This window comes from Plectrocnemia conspersa, unplaced genomic scaffold (assembly GCF_051122295.1).
Source record: "Plectrocnemia conspersa isolate PC_06_02 unplaced genomic scaffold, ASM5112229v1 ptg000006l, whole genome shotgun sequence".
In the NCBI taxonomy this organism is placed as follows: domain Eukaryota; kingdom Metazoa; phylum Arthropoda; class Insecta; order Trichoptera; family Polycentropodidae; genus Plectrocnemia; species Plectrocnemia conspersa.
The window spans coordinates 12,083,365-12,103,488 of NW_028277170.1; the positions used below are offsets into that span (position 1 = coordinate 12,083,365).

At 27.1% G+C, this 20,124-nt stretch overlaps 1 protein-coding gene across 1 annotated transcript in view; it reads left to right on the plus strand.

The window, feature by feature from the left end:
- Nucleotides 1-1,375: 1,375 nt before the first annotated feature.
- Nucleotides 1,376-20,124, plus strand: part of mfr (ferlin family C2 domain-containing myoferlin misfire) — a 127,820-nt gene continuing 109,071 nt past the window's right edge. Inside the window, exon 1 of the mRNA XM_088188164.1 lies at nucleotides 1,376-1,522. The gene's annotated coding sequence lies outside the window, so the exon portion shown is untranslated. The remainder of the gene's footprint in view (nucleotides 1,523-20,124) is intronic.

A 20,124-nucleotide genomic window follows, 5' to 3' on the forward strand; every position in this document is an offset into this window, starting at 1 on the left:
GTGTGTATAGATACGTATTTATATGATTCAGTTGATGTATGTGTATGTATAAATAATTTTTTTTGTATGATTTAATGGCCATCATGACGCATTGGTCTAAATAGTTTAATTTGTAATCAAAAATATAAATTAAAAAAATGTATACTTCGCAAACACAAAAAAATAACTACGATAAAATCAAAATATTTTTCTTATTCACAAATCGAATAAATATTTATATATCTGCGGTAAAATAACGATTTTTTATAAATCTGGGAAATGTTTTCGATCTCTCCTATTTTATTACACCGCGCATTTCCGTACATTTTTGCGTATGTATGTATTCAGTGGTTTCTTATCGTGTTATATTATATCAACACGTTTTTATTTCAGATAATTTAGCAATATTGCTTGAACATTTTTATTTTGTTGTTAAACATTCTAAGGGACTGCTTGTGCAGTTTGTCCTACGGACTCGCCTTGAGTAGCATCATACTATTATGCGCCATAATTATTAATTTGGAGGTCATCATAAGAACCCCTTAAACAACAAAAACAGAAATCTCTTACGCTACATAATTGTTACCCATTTACGAAATTTAAAGATCTCACTCAACACACGATGGAAGAAAGATATCTATACCACAAAATAACAGCGTCAAAACGTCAAAAATATAAAATATTGCACCACCATCTATATTAATAGCACAATCAGTCCCGAGAAGTAAGTCACCCATTTTTATTGGCAATAAAAACTACTTTTTGCATGAGAAGACGCGAGCCAGCTAATTGGTTCAATTTTTCGATCGCTAAAGTAGCTATCTGAACAGTTTTTTTTTATCTTAAGACGTTAATACATTTTAGGGGTGTATTCAAGAAGGTTCGATGTTAGTAAATATATAGTGTACACAATTCGAATGTCCTATGTTGGTAGCACTGTAATATGACAGCTGTCAATAATCAAGCGTGTTCAAAGTGTCCAATGTTAGTTTGCAACTTATAATTTTAATGTATTTAATTGTAACCGCAGAATGAGTCATTTCTTAATCATGCAAAATTATGTAAATAAATAAATAAAAATTGATGTTTTTCATAATTAATGAAATTCATCAAATGTTTGATTATTAAAAAAATCCGAAGATATCAATAAATTTGTGTTTTTTTTTAAAGTTCAGAAACTGAGGTAAGATCACTCTTTACATATATACATATTTAAAATTCAACTTCTTAACGTATCACTCTGTATTATGCGATAATAATATTTGTTGATAATATTTATTTATATATAATAAAAATCTGCAAACCTTGAGTAGATCACGGACGCGATTCGTAAACCACATCCGCCATCAAAGGCACCACACTACCGTCGATGTTTTAAAATATATTAACATTTTCCATACAATACGTTTTTATAGACGAACGTGTCGGGTTGTAACGAACAGCGTCGTTAATTAAAGAATGTAAAAAATGTCGGGAAAAAGTGCTCGTAATTGAATACCAGCGCGAATGATATTTTTGCAAGGCGCCATGATGAAAACGTGCGGTATGTTTTTTTTTGTAATATATGCAGTATATCTTCTATATGCTTATATTATGAGCTTCAGCTTTATATTATATATTAGTTTTGATGCAATGCAAACTCCGAGAACGTGTGATATACACATACGTATATACATTCAGGCATCTGTTTATTATACATAAATAATTGTAGGAATAGCAAATTACATTGTACACCAGTATTGAACTTTATATTTCTACAATGAAGAGATAACTTGATATATAATCTGAATTCCACACTGACTGCAAATTAGTTACTAACAAATAGGTTACAACGACAATAATTTTGATTAATCACATCCGATACAATTGTGGAAGGACTATAAAAACATTTTAAGAAACCTATCTACGCGTACTATAAATAAACACTTTGATATTTAAATAATAAATAATATATTAATAGTAATAATAATAAACATAAGCATATGGTATAAAGTGTAATATAAAATACCGTATCCCATAAAGATTTATTTTTTATGAAAAAATTATGACGAGTTAACAATTTATATCAGAAACAGCGATTCATTGTTTTACTTTTAAAGTTAGACATTGTTAAAAATTTTTAGCAACAAAATCTTAGTAATTTGACAATAGTCAAAAAAAGTGTCAACTAAATAATTTGTGAAGTTTAAATAGTTTGTCAACAAAATAAGGAATTATGGAATGAAGCGCGTTAGTTATTTATTAATTTTTAATACAAGATAACAATGTTTGATTTGTGTTTATATATTCGCCAAGTTCTTTCGTGTCTGCGTCTTTGCGGGATGAACTCTGTATTTCGGATGTCGAGCTGGGCCAGATTTGACGTGAAGAGAGAAGCTGAGACTTTTTCTATCTTATTCAGCGGTCGATGGCTGGCATCTTTTATTTGTTTTAAGTTTGTTTATTTTTAAAATCAGTGAGTCAGAAAATTGTTGATATACTTATAAATGTGCTATTGTTATTTATTTGGGCGATATTGTAAAACATGGTTTGCTTACGAAAGGCTTAGGGCTCGCCCGCTTTTCACTGCGATGGCCAATTACAAATGTTGGGGGTAAAATTGTTTTGTTAATCTTGTTAGACTTTTACAGATTTTTACGTTTTGTATAAACAGGTATTTAGCGGCCTGTAAAATTTGAAAGAATCGCTATGGGGCAACTTCGTAGTCTTTTGCTTTTAAATTATTATTTTTTGGTGTAATTTATAATTCTTGACTCTGATTACCTTGTTAATAAGTTTCAAGTATCTCTTCCGGTCCTTGGCTACACGAAACACCTATTGTTGTCATCCCCATCCATAGGTGTATGTTTCGCAACCAAGATATCTATGTACTTTCTTTTTTTGTTTGATGGTTAAAAGCAGTTCTTGATTGCGTTCTATAATTATGATAATTCGGTCTTTAAAGACACGTTTAGTCAATATAACTGGAAAATATTTGCCAATATGCTATCGATAAATTGGCTTAATCATTTTGATTTATGACAAGTCTGCACTATTCTTTATTGTGCTTTTATCGCCATAGAAATTTTGTTCCCCCCCTCCTTTTGATATTAGTTTTTATACTTGTTTTGTATAATCCCTCTACATACTTACCAAAATATATGCCAGCATGTTAAGTCTTTGTGTTGTTAAAGTGGTCGTTATGGTAACCTCTAAATTATTGTGACAGGCGCAGGTAATTGAAAGCCATCACAATACATACAAATGTACTAGTAAGAATAGATATTTATAAACATATATACAGATATAGTTTACCAAGTATAATAAAACAATGACGGCCTGGGTTTGATTCTCATATGAACCTTTGTATTTTATAATTTTTATGTCTTCTGAGAAACCAGAATTAGTGATTATTTTATAATTATAATTTCCATCAAATTTCACGGATTATGTTTTTATAGATTTTACTGATCTCATGTGATTAAAGTCATTTATAGTAACATCTATTGATTGTAAGTTGTAATAACAGTATATAATTATTTAAATATATATCACTAATACTAGTAGGTGTTGATTGTGTTTGTGGTAACTCTGCTGTAACGTATTGGACTAACGCCTGTCATGTTACAAGGGACGACTTACAATAGAAACAAAAAAATTACGCAGCAACTGAGTTGCTGAGAGGTAGGATAGTTTATTAGATAAATCATATAACAATGTAACTACCACAGAAAAAAATCAACATTTAAATATTATAGAGATTTATATATCACTATTTTAATTATTATTTATTTATGAAAAACAGGTTTTAACTTATTTTAAAATTGAATAAAATATAATATTAAAACAAAAATAATAAAAAATATTATGAATACCAATTCACAGAATACTTTTGCTTTCGGATTTTACAAAATAAAATATTATATAAGACATGGTATACTTTTTTGTAATATATATTTTTATCTAAATAAATCAATATATTGCAATCTTGTAAACAACGATATTGTATAATACATACATAAACAATTCACGCATTGATTTAAATTAAAAAATATAATATATTTTATCTCGTCCTTGCTTTAAATAATAAAGCCGTAATAAATCCAGCCACTTTCTAATATATATTTAATTTATCAATTTCCTTGAAATTTAATTAAATAGAATACGCTTCAGGTAATTAATTAATGGATTAATTGAAGTATACAGATTTGTATTCGGATTTCAACCACAGATTTAAATAATACGGGAAGTAATTTTTCACTGAATATGGACATTCAAAGGTTTGGCATTATGGTTACATTTTTACATATTTACTAGTAAGATTACATTCAGATTAGCTAAATTTTATTAATTAGCATTATTTTTATTTACTGTTTTTCAATTACAGTTAAACGATGATTTAATACATTGCCTCTGATACCATGGTTTAATATTTTACCACATTAAAGTTAATACTATCAACTGATTTCAGAGATTACATAATTTTTAATGATAAGTTTTTCGAATAAGTAGGAAATATCGAGCTGGCATATAATGATTCAATATACGTTATGACAAACAGATTTATTAAAAAAGTATGACAATTAGCAACAATTTATTTTATTATAGTTAATAATAGCAAAACGGTTATTTTATATTATATAATACATTGTATAGCTATTATAATATATGCGATGGTTACATAAACAGGATATCATTTAATTGTTATAAATTATATCAAAATAAATTGCTTGGAACCAAAAATCGATTCATTTCCTATAAACAGACAATACCTGCGTACTAGAAAATATAATTTTGTGAGAAATATGTATTTTATACATGTGTATTTTTTTTAATCGTTGTTTTATACAGTTGTTGTTTACTTTCCAAATATAATATTTTCAATGTGTTAATAAATTAAAAGCTTGTTTAACAAATCTAATGGTCTAGAAGAGTAAATAAACATTTTAAATGAAAATAAACTCTAACAGAAATTTGAGTTTTATTAGTGATTATAATATGGTTCGGTTAATTAAACTACTTATTGCAAAGTAAACATTAGACTATGCAATAAAAATGTGTTGCTTACGACCTTGTTTTTATCTTAGCGTTACAAAGGAAGAATAGTGATTTAATTAGCTCTGAGAATAATTATATATAAAATCATATTAAAAAGATATCAAATGCTTGTATAGTTGATGCTGCTTTTAATAATCCAAATGAGTAATTTGACCTTTTGCCCTTTTAATAAATGTTATTCACAGTTACTTTTAAAAAATCATTATGTTGTTAAAAAATCGAAATTAAAATGATTATATAAACAGAACAAAACAGGAATTTAAAACTTGAATATATTAATTTCTGCATTAGATTTATCTGAAACCCATTTATTTATGTCAGCTTTAGGATTTGCTTTCAATCATATTTGTGGTATTTGAAAATATGCATATTTTATAAAAAAAGATGAAATTTTTAATTTGGACACATAGCTATAAAATATGGTTTTTACCATTACCTACAACTATTTCTCATTTCTTTCGCCGCTTTTCTTTTTTAAATAAAATTTTGATTTAAAAGCAAAGCACTTAATCAAGTTCACTACATTTCGAAAAAAATATTTTTCTTCTAAGTTATACTCCTATACTCAATGGACCTAAAAATGTAATAATCGGATTTTTTGAAATTCAAATATGCGTCTTCAAATCTCATTAGAAAGCGCCGGTCAGAGATATGCAAATAGTATTGGGTGTATAATTTAGACAGTAGTTTCCGAAGTTTAAATTCTAGACGTGATCTGATACTAAATCAAAAGGTTGCGCTACATCCTGTTTACTTAGTTTACTAAAATTAATATTAATCCAGAATCATTTATATTGTTTACAACTACTGATTTCAATCTTCTAAATAAATGATTTAAAAATATTTTAAAAACCACGAAATAAATATAATGACGTTCTATCCAGCGGCTTTACTTTTTCAGGAAATATTATTTTTATTTGGGATGAATGTAAATATAAAAATATTAATGTTACGATTTCTTAAAAAATTGTAATAAATAAAAAAAATTATGTTAAACATATGTATGTGTTTTAAAAATTAAAAAAATTTTGTAAACAATAAAAAAAATTATTTTTTAATATTATTTATTTAAAAAATAAAATATAAATCAAGTGTGATTAAAAAATCACTCGTCAACACATTTTAATAATTACTTATTTTAATATTATCATCTAGTGTAACCTATCTTTAGTTAGTAAAAATAATATAATATTGCATTATTTTCCGATATAAAAGTTTTTTTTTAAAAAACATACATTTCACGCAAATTCTTCGAATACTTTTTTATTTAAATATAAATAGTGAGACTTACTAATTGCTAATATTTAACATCAATGCATAGTGAAGCATATTCCATAGGTTATTTGGGTAAAAATATGTCTAAATGGAGATGAACATGTACAAATAGTAAAAACATGCTTTTATTTTCACTTCGCCAGTCATCCTTATCATAAAAAGAGGTCGACGGGTCATTTCTCTGTTACATGATATAATTACTGGGAACTGTTAGGTACTGCTAGACATCCTGAAATAAGCAAATGTATACCTTTTATGTTGAGACATTGCGAAAATCATTCAAAAATATCGAACATGTTAAATTAAATTTTAAAAATTTAGGCAGACATATCGACTGGAGCGAGTAAAAGGGATATTATTATTCTATATTAATACCATACTTCATCTTAACCAATACAGTGAGCATCATTTTAATCTCCACTTTTTTTGGCATCGCAGTTTTTTAGTTCTGAGTCATGGAGATTTAGTTTTCAATAAATAAATAATAAAAAAAAATATTTTCGGTACTACTGGTATCGGTAACTACAAATAAATGTATATACATATAAGCACAAAATGCCAAAGCACATATTACTTTAGAGGTTGAAGATAACATATTAATGTTTCCAGATCTTAAGCTAAATGTAATAAAATAAATCTTGATTTATCGATATTTTTCGTATATCTTTATTTAACTTTAATTGTTAAAGGTTTTATAATTTTTTCCTTTAAATTATAATTGCTAACGTTTTATTTTATATATATTTTTAATTTTAGCTAGTAAAAATTTTAACATAAAAATAATTATAAACTAGTAGCATGTATTGTATAGAAAGCAATTTTTTAAAAATATTTATATTTTTTAAATAATTAAAAATAAAAATAAAATATATCTTGGGTGAATAAAGAAAAACCTTGTGGTCAAAATAAATACTGGTAATACTAACAAAGCATGTTTGAAAATAGGTCTGATTCATTGTTTGTATATTTTTAAGGCTTTATTAGGATTCAGCTGACCAAGGGCGGAGCCCCGTCAGTTGGCACAAATCCTATATTTGTCTCTAAGGGCGATACATAGTTGCGAACAGTACATATCTACATTGAATTTAATCAACAATCCCTAATTGATTTACGACGATCTGACGACAATCCAATGAGAATCCGTAATTTTATACCCAACACCTTTCGATCTGAGTCAATGTCGAATAATTCCCGGTTCTCATTTGGACCGCGACCCTGAACGCAGCTCCGCTGCCTGGGGTGTTGCTGCCGTGGTGAGGTGGCAGTGATCCAAGGGGTGAGGTTCTCCACCCCACTCCACCCCACCCGTCATTGCGCCGACACCGAAGAGGCATTGAGCGTTCGGTCCTCACCGAGATCGCTCGTGTTACTTGTTGCTTTGCTCCCGGAACACTTTCACGTGAAATCGCGCGCGAACATCCCCGGGAGAAGAAGGAGACCATGTAACGTACGCACACAATCGAGCAAGAACAAAAGGTCAGTCATTGTGTAAGCTCGCAATTTTTAACGCTTATTTTTTAAATTATAAATTTAACACTCTTGGATTCGATTTATGACGAAATTATAAATATAATCATCATTAGAAAGCATTGCGCGAAATCGGTTCAACTCGGTTTCAATTTATCTTGTTGCTCCACCTCTTTGTTCGTACCTGTTCAATTTTGCACACTTGCGTGTATGATGAATATATACCTACACACAGGGTGGTAAATAAATACTGCATTATTTGCATTTCTCTTTTCAATTTAATTTCAATATAAAGTTTATTTTCTGTCCATATGTCAACAATTATTTTAGTAACACTTTATGTATAATATGTCTAAAAGTAATATTACAGTTTAAAATATTGTGCGATCAATTCGCGTGTATTATTCAGAAGCTACGCGTAGACTAAAGTGCGAAAGGTCCTTATATATATATATATATATATATATATATATATATATATATATATATATATATATATATATATATATATATATTTCTTCCAAAAAAATGTACTATATACATACATACATTTTTTAAGAATATGTTGATTATATTTATCTTATCACGAGTGAGTAGCACGATATTATATCCCAACCTCAGGTGAGGGTATGGAATTTAAGAATCGTTTCAAATATAGGGTAGATTTCTATTTTACTAATAAGTATAACAAATAATATATTAGTGTTGTGTAGTAACCCAAGACAAGCTTTGAGATTTGCAGATTGACAAATATTCAACATTGAATTTTATATATATATATATATATAATATATATATATATTTATATATATATATATATATATATATATATATATATATATATATATATATATGTATATATATATATATATATATATATATATATATATATATAAATATATATATATATATATATATATATATATATATATATATATATATATATATATATATATATATATATATATATATATATATATATATATATATATATATATATATATATATATATATATATATATATATATATATATATATATATATATATATATATATATATATATATATATATATATATATATATATATATATATATATATATATATATATATAGAATTACTATCTAGAGTTTTATCTAAAATTATAGTTGACTAATTCTGTAATATCTTCTGTTTAATGGGAGAAGAAGTCAATTGGAAAAGTAAATAAATTCAAATGACGCTGTTTTATAACATCGTAAAATAAAATTTATTATAAATTAATTGCTAAGTTTTGAAATCATGTAATTTAAAAATAGCACGAGTATTCAAATTTTAATGTTCACTATATTTTTGTAGTATAAGGGTTGATATAACGTCGTTAGCAGTCGATTGAAAAGAGTTAAGTAAAGCTTAGAAAAATATTGCTTTAAGCATTTTAAATTTATACATGGCATAAATCACTCGGCATTTAAAATCTTTTATTTTTATTTTTATTTTTTTCACTCTTAGAGAATATTAAAAAAATGTTTTTAATAAAATTCTTATTATGATGCATTTCATAATGTGTAATTATATAGTAGTTTTTATGTTATATGGATAAACAAGTTTTTTTGGCATCTATAGAAATTCGAGAAATATATGAAGTGATCTACGGTCCAAAAAGTTTAAAGACACCGATAATTTAACAAATTCATGCTTTGTATAATATATTTGGCTAATTAAAAAATGTTGGTAACATATTCTTAACTTGCCATTATTGAGCAATGCGAGTTTGAATGACCACGAGAAACTTTGTGGCAGCCCTAAGAAAATTACGGTTCGCCAAGTATTTTTTATTATTTAATGATTATTATAAAAATATTGTGAAAACCTAATGTAGCCAAAATGCCACTTCAAATAATAAATATGTATATGTATTACACAAAATATATAAAGATTGTAATTATGTATGTTCTTACATATTTATATAACAAGGTAATTTGCTTCCTTTGTGGAATTCAAGACAGTATATCGGTGTAAAAGAGTATAACATCAAAATATACTACATTACCAATATAGAGCTGATTTTAAAGTAAAACATGCAGTATAATTAACTTGTCTTCGCAAGGAACTATGTCTGCGGCACAAAGTAGGGAACAGCTACTTCAAAGGCAAGTTTTGTTATTTTTGACATTATAGAAAAGATAACCGTTGGAGATTTAATTAAAATTTTTGACGGAGGTTTAATTGAAAATGCATTCTTTAGGCTAGTGTAGTTATATATCTTGTCAGTAAATACAATATTGAGAATATAAGTTTATCATCTGAACAGCATTTTAATAGTTTTGCTGTTTGCAATTATTTATTGATTTAATTGAATATATTTTGGTGCTGATTGAATTGTATGATGCATAAAACAAACAAATAAAGCAAAGCATAGGACGAAATGTGTGTCAATAGACTATGCAAAAAAGTTTATATATAAACTAATTTACAATGAATAACTTTACAAGGAGGGAAGTTACGAGAAATATGTTTCGAAAAAAATTTCATGGAAAACAAAAACATGAGCTTTGAGATTAAATTTTTTTATTTAAGGCAGGATTTGATTAATTGGAACGGTATTTTTCTCACCTTTGTCTCCAATAGTAGGTTTTAAATTGAAAATTACCTTTACCAATTTTTGTTTTATGTATTATTCATCTATATAATCTATCAGCGTGACAAAATTTATTTAATATAATAAAAATATATTATATATGATGTTATAATAGCGTAGTTTATGAGACACAGAGGCCACAAGCTTAGGTCCCTGCAGTAGATTTGAATTTCAATTAATAAAAATTAGCTATTATTAAAAACTTTGCACAGCTACAAAGTGACGTATATTGATTTTAAACTATAATTTACTTATTATTTTATTATAATATATAAATTGAATCGATTTACAGACTTTGATACTTACTTGTAAGTATTATTTATGTCTGATTGATTTACATTAGGACAGTTGTTATTGATTTACCCTTTTGTATCGCATTGGTATGTCCGGTTACAATAAAATAATACCAAAAATACGTAAAAGTTTAAAGCTTTTAATGCAATACACAGAATTTAACTGCGCGTGATATCCTACAAGTAATTAATTGGGTCATATCTTAAGATCAATGATGCTATATGAATACATTTCACTCTATCCATTTCAGAGAAAAATAAAAAGATTGTACAGGTTGCGCCATAAATTTTTGCACTTTTTAAATAGCGTCTAAGCAAGAACCGTGCAAAGGAGTTTGGTCCTTGGAAATTAAGCCGCTATGAATTGCTTTACTGCACAAGTCAGTTTACGAAAACAACGATTCTTATGTGATTGTTAATCTTCTGTTTTGCGCTCATTATTGATTGTACAGTGTTAATCAATGAGTGTTATTTAAGTTAAATTGTGACCCAAGAAGTTTAAGGAGACCGGTTCAATACTAGATAATAAGATAACTGGGCGACCACGGAGTAGGACAAGCGAAGAAAATGTCGCGCAAGTTAACAAGTTTGTACAAAAAGATTGCTAATTTTAGTGAATTTTGAAACTGTACCTAAAACTACAATTATATAAGATCAAATTGGTACAAGATGGGGCAACTTGACATACATCTAGTGTATCTTCTCTCAAGAATTTCTCGAGAAAAATGTCAAATAAAAAATTCTCATTTCAAGAGAAAGTATTTAATATTATATAAAATTAAATCTGTACGAATTCTTTTAAAAGGTTTATAACCACTGCCTTTTTTATAATGCTGCATAAGTAAAGGCTGATTCATGCCTAATATGCATACTTCTTGGGAGGTTTTTATAGGGGTCTGGGAATGACAAAAAATTATTTACAAAACACTCGAACTCGTCTTATTTTCGTTTAAGTAATAAAATAAGACACTCAGATAAGAAACTTTCCGAATGTGCACGTGCTAGATGTTTGAAAATATGCCTACTTTCTCGAAAGATCGAAAGTATTTAAATTACCATCTTTGCTTTGGTGATTTAAAAACCTGTTCCAATAGAAAGAAATTACGAATGGAAATCGGCAGAACGCTAGGAATATTTTTCTTTTTAGATGAGCCAAACAGTTTTTTTTTTATATTGTTTTTGTAAAGTAGCTGTTATTGAAAATTGCCTCACGATTATTATTTTCCGCCGGAATGTGCTTAGCATTTTTGTTAAAACAATTAGAAATTATCAAATCTAAGTTAAGCACGAAATTTCAAAATTTCATTAAAAAAAATAATGACTTCTTTAACTATTCTTCAAAAGCCGAACTATAACAAATGGGGGAAGAAATTCTTTGCAGATTATTTAATGGCTTCTTTTAAGGACCCTCACGACTCCATTAAATCATTAGAATTCATTAAAAAAATTGTGAGCAATTTCTTTCAGTTTTACATAGATTAGTGTAAGAAAACTAGCATTATAGAGAAATGAAAGTCATAGAGAAATTAAAGTATCTAAATACATCCAATGTGACTATACCGATGGTAAAGAAAATATTTCATAACAAACTGATATCGCGTAGAGGTGACATTTAATGTCCTCCCCCCCAGCCCAGATTTGCTCCCTCTTGATTTTTTTATGGGGTTATAGCAAGTCATGTTTACTTGAATAAACCAGCCACAATAACCTAATTTAAAGCGAATATACGTCAAGAGATCATCCTTCGCATTTGGTGTCATAGAGTGTTTCAAAACATAGGTGCCAAATTCGAGGAATGCCAGCGGTGGGATGGTAGACATTTATACAACATCATTTTTAATACATTATTATCCTAATTGTGTTTTTTCAGTGATATATCAACTAATATTCATTATCAAACGACCTGTAGTTTTTTTTATTGAAATTTCCAAAATATAAAAACTTATGGCGAATCCTACGAAGAATTTAAATATTTAATATCAGAAAATAAGTTTTTAAGGTAAGGTTTTTTAATATCTAGATATTTCTGCGTTTTTTAGTGTATAATAAAAATATTAATTAGTTACGGAATCATTTCTAGTTTGTAAATATATTCATATTTTAATTATTTATTTTTCTGCCAGTATTAATTTTTGCCTTATCTTTCTTGTAATATTATATTTAATGTAGCGCATATTATTGAACATTCATACAATTTTTTTTCAAAAATCTTCACTAAAAATCAGTTACTCCCGACTTAAAACACACAAGATTTTAGGCGAATTCTCATCAAGCAAAGCTACACCAAATATAGACCGAGACAAAATCTTCATTGGGCGAATCAAACGTATAAAAGAAAATACATAGCGCTTAAATCTAAACTTATGTTTAGCTTCTACTGCGCTTTGCAACTTGAACACAGGGGAGTTAATCGGATAAATCGAGTGAAGCAGCGCCATAATATACAAAGACCGCAAAGCAGCCGCTTCTCTCTTAGCGTCAACCCTGGTGCAGCTACAAAATCCAGAATTAAACACGCAACTGCATTTTACATACGAAAACAAGGCTACAAGAACATCACGTAAAACACAAACAATAATAATAATTTGTAACTCAATAAAACCAGCTGACAGCTAGGTCAATTATTTTATAATATTACATTGTGTGAATTTTATTTAGTTGATTAATGACTTTTCCGTTACTAGTTTTTACAATAGCATTGCGTATGAATCCTTTTGGATATATGTATATATATATATAATATATACATTTAAGCTGACTTAGACAATAGCTTGATATTACATAATTATAAAAAATATAAATAATATGTAACACATTTCTATAGAGTTTAATGTCATAATCAATGGGTGATATAAATTAATCGTATTATAATAATATATAATATACATTAGTATACATATAATATTTACTAATCCTGATATAGTCTCTCGCGTCTCATAAACTATTTATATATTTTATTTTAGGAGTGCCAGCAAATGGTATTTATTATTATCTATACTTGAAATATTATATAAAGTAGACCTAGGTTGACCAAACAATCAATATAAAGCATTAGATTCACGAAGGGCAAAGAATAATTTTGTCATATTAAGTTATTATAAATATCACACTATGCTGCTATTTATATAGTATAAGTCCAAATACTAGTATTAAAAGCAATTTTGTTTAGTCATTTACATATACTGTATTATAATCAATTAAATAGCAATGGAAGCGATTTTAAAGTGTACAATAATAATTAAATTAGATTAGTACGAAAGAGCGTAAAAATTAATTTATATTTTAAGTTGTTACTAATTTATTATAAAGATATTTAAAATATGTGATGGCACATATGAGTACATCTGTACTTATCAAAAAAGTAAATAAATAGTATATGTTAAAGTAAATTATATCTTTTAAATTTTTAGCATATAATTTTTTAATACAACATATTTAAAAAAATATTTAGGGCCTAATATTTTTTTTATACAAAAACCAGATTATTAAAAAAAAATGTGGAACGGACCACGCTTTGTAATAAAATATAAATTCATACACATTTCTTTACACACACTATCCTGTAACGTTCTCACCTGAGACTCCTATTTGGCCTGCATACATGAAACTTTGATTACATTGATCGTAAACTTTTCGATACAGTATAACCTCTAGTGTGTTTTTCTGCCTAACAAACTTAGATTTTTAATTGAATAATAAATCTAGATAATCTCATTCCATACAAGAGTTCAAACAAGAATAGAAGTATACGAACGTAAAGGCAAAATATTGAAAATAATATTAAATCAAGCAATATTATTAGAGTTGTAATTTTATTTGATTCACTGCGATTAAACGATATTTATTAATGACATTATTATTTTTATTGTAAATGATATTTAATCGTATTTATATTATTGATTTATGGCTTTTAAAATCGATTTAAGCTATTTTATTTTCTTCAATTAAACAGAGTGAATTTTAAGAGAAAATTATAAATATTTTTTAATTAGCTTTATTCAATGCTTTTTAAGAATATATTCATTACCTAGTTGATATTAAACGGGTTGTCGTATTATACAAAACTAAACCACTAAAACCGTAAACCTCCATTGTCACGTCGGGAAATAAATTTACGAATTCCCAAAGGACCTCTGGGCCAAGTTTGGAAGCGATATACCTGTTTATCGATCTTAAAATGCGAAAAAAGCGTACTTTTCAATGATTACAAATAATATATAACGTATTATATACAACGCGTTAAATATCAACAACTTTCTCATAAATGAAAACTGTATACAATACTGTTATTCATGTATTTTTATTTCCCTTATATAATATAATCGGTTTAAATGGTAAATATTGCCTTTCAATAATATTTTTCTTCTATGTATGAAAATAAAGTTCGACAGTGAAAATGTTCAATATTTATTTAAGTTAAATTAATACACAAAAAATATAAAACAACTATGTAAAAAATATACATAAAAATTAAACAGTGCGAACTTATAGATCCAGGTTCAAGATTGATGTAAACTAAAGTGTAAGACACGGATAACTGACGGACCGTCAAAATAAAACGGCTTCCTTATAACAATTGTGTATACATATATATTATTAACAGTGCTTATGACACTTTCTTACATAGAGAATCTACAATATATCAACAGTCCGCAACAGGTTGAATGCAGCGAGACTGACTAACCTTTCAAAATTAAATCGGGAACTATTGTATATCAGACCTAAGAAAACGCCATATTTTTTTATAATAAGTAGATTGTGGTAAAAATGTTAAAATCGAATTAACTTGAAATATAACAATTTTAGATTGCATTAAACATATTTTATTATTGATTATAAGTAGGATTTATTATTGCAACATATGCCATTAAATGCGCGTGCTTTATTAACACACTATAAAAATACCGGAATATTAAAATTTATGTTCCTTTTACAGCACAATTAATTTTAAAAATAATAATAAAGACGTATTATCATAAATATAAACACAGAAATATATTATTAATAAAACAAGAATAATAAACATCATGGAAAATAGAATAGAACATTTTTTTTATAGCGTTTTTAAACCGTAAAGTAAAATTTTCATCTTAAAAATATAATTATCATTACTATATTCACCACAACATAATTAACCAATTAAAAATAACTATATATGATTTTTGTATATTTTGTTAGAGTAAAAGCGTTTAAATTAAATTTTAAGCTAAGTATATGTATAGCGAACATTAAAAGTATATTTACTGACATAAAAATTTTTTAGTGTCCCTATATGTATTAATTGACGTTTTATACACCTTCTAGTTCACCAATTAATTTAAAACTAGGTCAAATAATAATATACGTATTCAATAAGTGAAGACGATACGTACCAAATAAACAATAAGCATTTTTATACTTTACCATATGGATTTAGGTTACGTAGCAAAATTATTAAGATAAACGTCGATTCCAGCGAAAAGCTCTCACGTATTTGCCGTAAATTTTCTTACATAGAAGTTTTAAAAATGTCGTTCTTCTCAATAAACCCAGTTCTACAGAGTGATATATTTAGATGAAAGTATCCAAAATAGTGAATAAAGCTCTACATTAGAATATTTGTAGATATAATAACAGATACTTTTAATTACATAATTGTTGTGAATAGGAAATGTTATCAAAGCTAGCAAATACAGTAAGCTACAAAATTATTTGTATAAGCTTATAAATTTAATTTACGTTAAATTATTATTACTTAAAAGCTACATACTTTAGCAAGAAAGTTAATTTTACAACATATTGAGGCTATAAAGTTAATGTAGTAACATAATAAAATTATAAAAATTCTCTGAAATATATCTAAACATATTACAGAAAAACCTTGTTGCGATATTTTAAAGCTACATATTATGTTGTGTTTTATATGAATAGGCACAAAATAAACGCAATAAACGATTTTTGTATATCTGGGATACTACTAGAGGGCATTATCGGGGTGCCGGGGATTTTTTGACATAGTGTAAAAAGCTTAATCTTTTATCACAATTAAACTGTATATTTAGATAAATTATGTCTGATAGATTTTTTTGCTAATTTATATACATACATAACTTTATAATGATGAATTCGAGATAATTTTAATGTGCACTTCACCTTTAACAAGCAAACAGCTTCAAGTTTCCGCAAGCGATTTTTACATTTACATTTTTCCATTACTATTTTTCCATACCCTAATATAAAAATATAAATCCAATGTAAATTATAGAAACCTTAATATTTACCTAATGGCGTTACGAAATAAATTAAAATCTATACTCTATTTGCGTTAACACAGTCAGTTAGAGCGCTATTCATTATTCATCAGTTTGTGTTTACGCCCATAATATTACGCCTAAAGCACACTATACGGATATACGTTAGATATAAATATCATTATTACTGTTTATATTTTAAACAAATTTATAGAATTTGAAATTATTATTATATTTTTTATATTTATCAATCAATCAGAGTAATGATAAGTGTATTGAACGTATGTGCTTATCGTGTGCTTTAGCGTTGATTGAAACCTAAATAATATATGTTATACGGTCTCTATTTATTCAAGTTTAGAGATGAACATAAATAACATGCTTAATATTTGGAAGCTGCAATTTTATGGATATTATTTTTATATAATTGTTCTAAGCCGCTTTCGCTTCCGGACGAGCATAACTTAAAACATAAAATTTTCCGTTTAATTCTCTACTCTGTAAATCGTATCGCTTTGTATGAATGGTGTATAATATACACGTAAACAAAGGAAATATATTTAATTATAATAATAAAAATAAAAATTAAATTAGCTCTGATTAATTTTTGAACCGCTGGTAATGCATTCGATTGTTTCGACCAATGAAAAACAAGCATTCAAATATAAATCAAGATGGCCGACATAAACGTGACAACGGCTTGAAATAATTAATATTTATATAAATAAAATTTTGCTATGCGACAATAATTTTTCATTAATTCGTCATGTGAATTGTTCGATTTGACTGAATATAAATAATCGGATTGCAAATTAACTAGGTGTGTTATAACTATAAAAATTGAATATATACATACTGTGTTGAGGATTAGAAGAAAACATTGAATACACTGGATAAGCAATCATAAAACAATCTTTGTAATGAAATCTTCAAATTTTGAATTCCCTGCGACGGGCTCCGAGGACGAAAAGTGAGTTTTTCTTTTTATAAATAATCGAATTACAAATTAACTAAGTTGGTTATAACTATGAAAATTAAATACATACATAATATGTTTAGGATAAGAAGAATACATTGAAAAAATTATATAAATAATCATAAAACAAATTTCGTAATGAAATCTTCAAATTTTGAATTTTCGTTGCCGGGCTCCGAGGCCGAAAAGTGAGTTTTTTCTTTTATATTACATAAACATTATCATTGCTTCCGATTTAATGCGCATATACGTTAGATTTTAAAAATTGCAAATAAACCAGGTACGTTTTAAACATGAACGTGTAATATATCCTTAGAATGTATGAGGATTGAAAGTTAATGTGGATCAAATCGGCGCTGTCGCAGTGGGAACGCTATATATATCAACCAACGGACAGCTTATAAATATGTAGTTTCCTGGATGTTATCTAATAAACGACATTTTATAATGATTACAAATATGTGATTACATACCTGGAATAATCGATAGCCAAAATATTTAAGAGTGGGTTATTTTTAATTCTGATGTGACAAAATATGTATACGTCATGGTTTTGATTCAATTATTGTTCTGTGTCATCATTATTCTTTCGGAATAGCCAAATTCAAGATATTCAGTTACATCAAACTTATGTAGTATGTTCTTTATAAAAAGATAATACTTGTTGACAGTGACTTTAACATGAGAAGATTCAATCTTTGTTTATATATACCAATTCTACGTTGTAACCATAAAGGTCATCAAATTGTTTCATCATTGCTATTGAAAAATTATTAAAAACAATACGACCTTTATCAATAGTAAACATTGAACACATTATTACTACTAATATAATCCATAAATTAAATCTAAACGACAACCGAAGAACAAAATTGACAGAAGTTACTGTAGAGGATTAAACACGTAGATTGGCATCTCTTCAAATTCTTCAAAATTTTCGCAATATGTCATATATTAATTGTTTGCCATACGTAAATGTTATTATATCTCTCATTGCCTTTTAAAATTAACTGTAAAAAACACTATATAATAGGTAAAATGTAACTTTTTGTTTACAATAATTATAGATTTTTCATTATTACTAGTTTTTATAATTGTTCAACGTATCACGAGATGTATGTTATATTTTTTTTATTCTTATATAGTAAAACTAGAAAATTCTAAAATATATTTAGAAAATAAATTAATAACTCTTTTAACAATATTATTTAGATTAATATACTAATGAAGAAATCAAGATATGTTATACACATATTTACGTATGGTTTCAAAATATTAGATAGTTACCATTAACCGCCGCTATACCGCCACTGCTATTAAATATAATATTAATTGAGATGAATACTATGATAATTTAATTTGCTTGCTACGTTTTAACGCTACCACTATCAAATTGATACTATTGTGATAAAATGTCAGGCGTTTCAAACATCACTTTTAAATAATAGCATTTAATAACATATTAGCTCAAAATCTTGTTTAATCAGCTATTATTAATTTTAAAGAGCAAACAACTTTATTCATTGATACGATGATCAGTCATTATATTTTTGCTTGCCAGTTTGCCTATTAGCTTAGTTCAGTGTATGAGGCTAAATGGGCGCGACTAAATAGACGCTAGAAAAGCTGGTAATAGTTTATTTTATAACTTATATAAAGAAATGTGAATGCCTCTATTAGGCGGTAAAAGTTGGAGAGAATTTTCAGCTTGGATGTCTTCTAGATGATCCGCTACTTCTCCATGGCTTATCCGTGTTGTCTCCCTTTTGCATTTTTATAATGCTGGTTTGGCGAATCATAGTTGAGGATGTTTGCGGGTCAATTGCAGCGCTGCTTGAATACACCCGCAAAATATTTTCACGCTAAAAAATAGAAACGGTCCAGATGGCCACTTCAGCGATCAGTAACAAAAGGGTAGAAGAACAATAGTCTTATGCACCGGGTAAGATAACTTGTCCCACGCACATTGTTTCGGCGGTACTTATGGGTGATAAAGCGTATCGGTACAAATGTGTTTTTAGGTGGTATTTACAGTATTTGTTTGTTCAAGAGATATCTCTTCCATTGTTGTAAAAAAGCTGTGTGTGGCCTTCCTTTGTTTATTAGAATTTCAACGCATTAAGCTCTTCATTGTATACTATTTTAATTAAAGCAATATTTAATAAATAAATTTGTAGTAAAATTTTGAAGAATATTTTTAAGATTGGTTACGCCATATGTTAAGGATTATTTAGCGGTTTATATATTC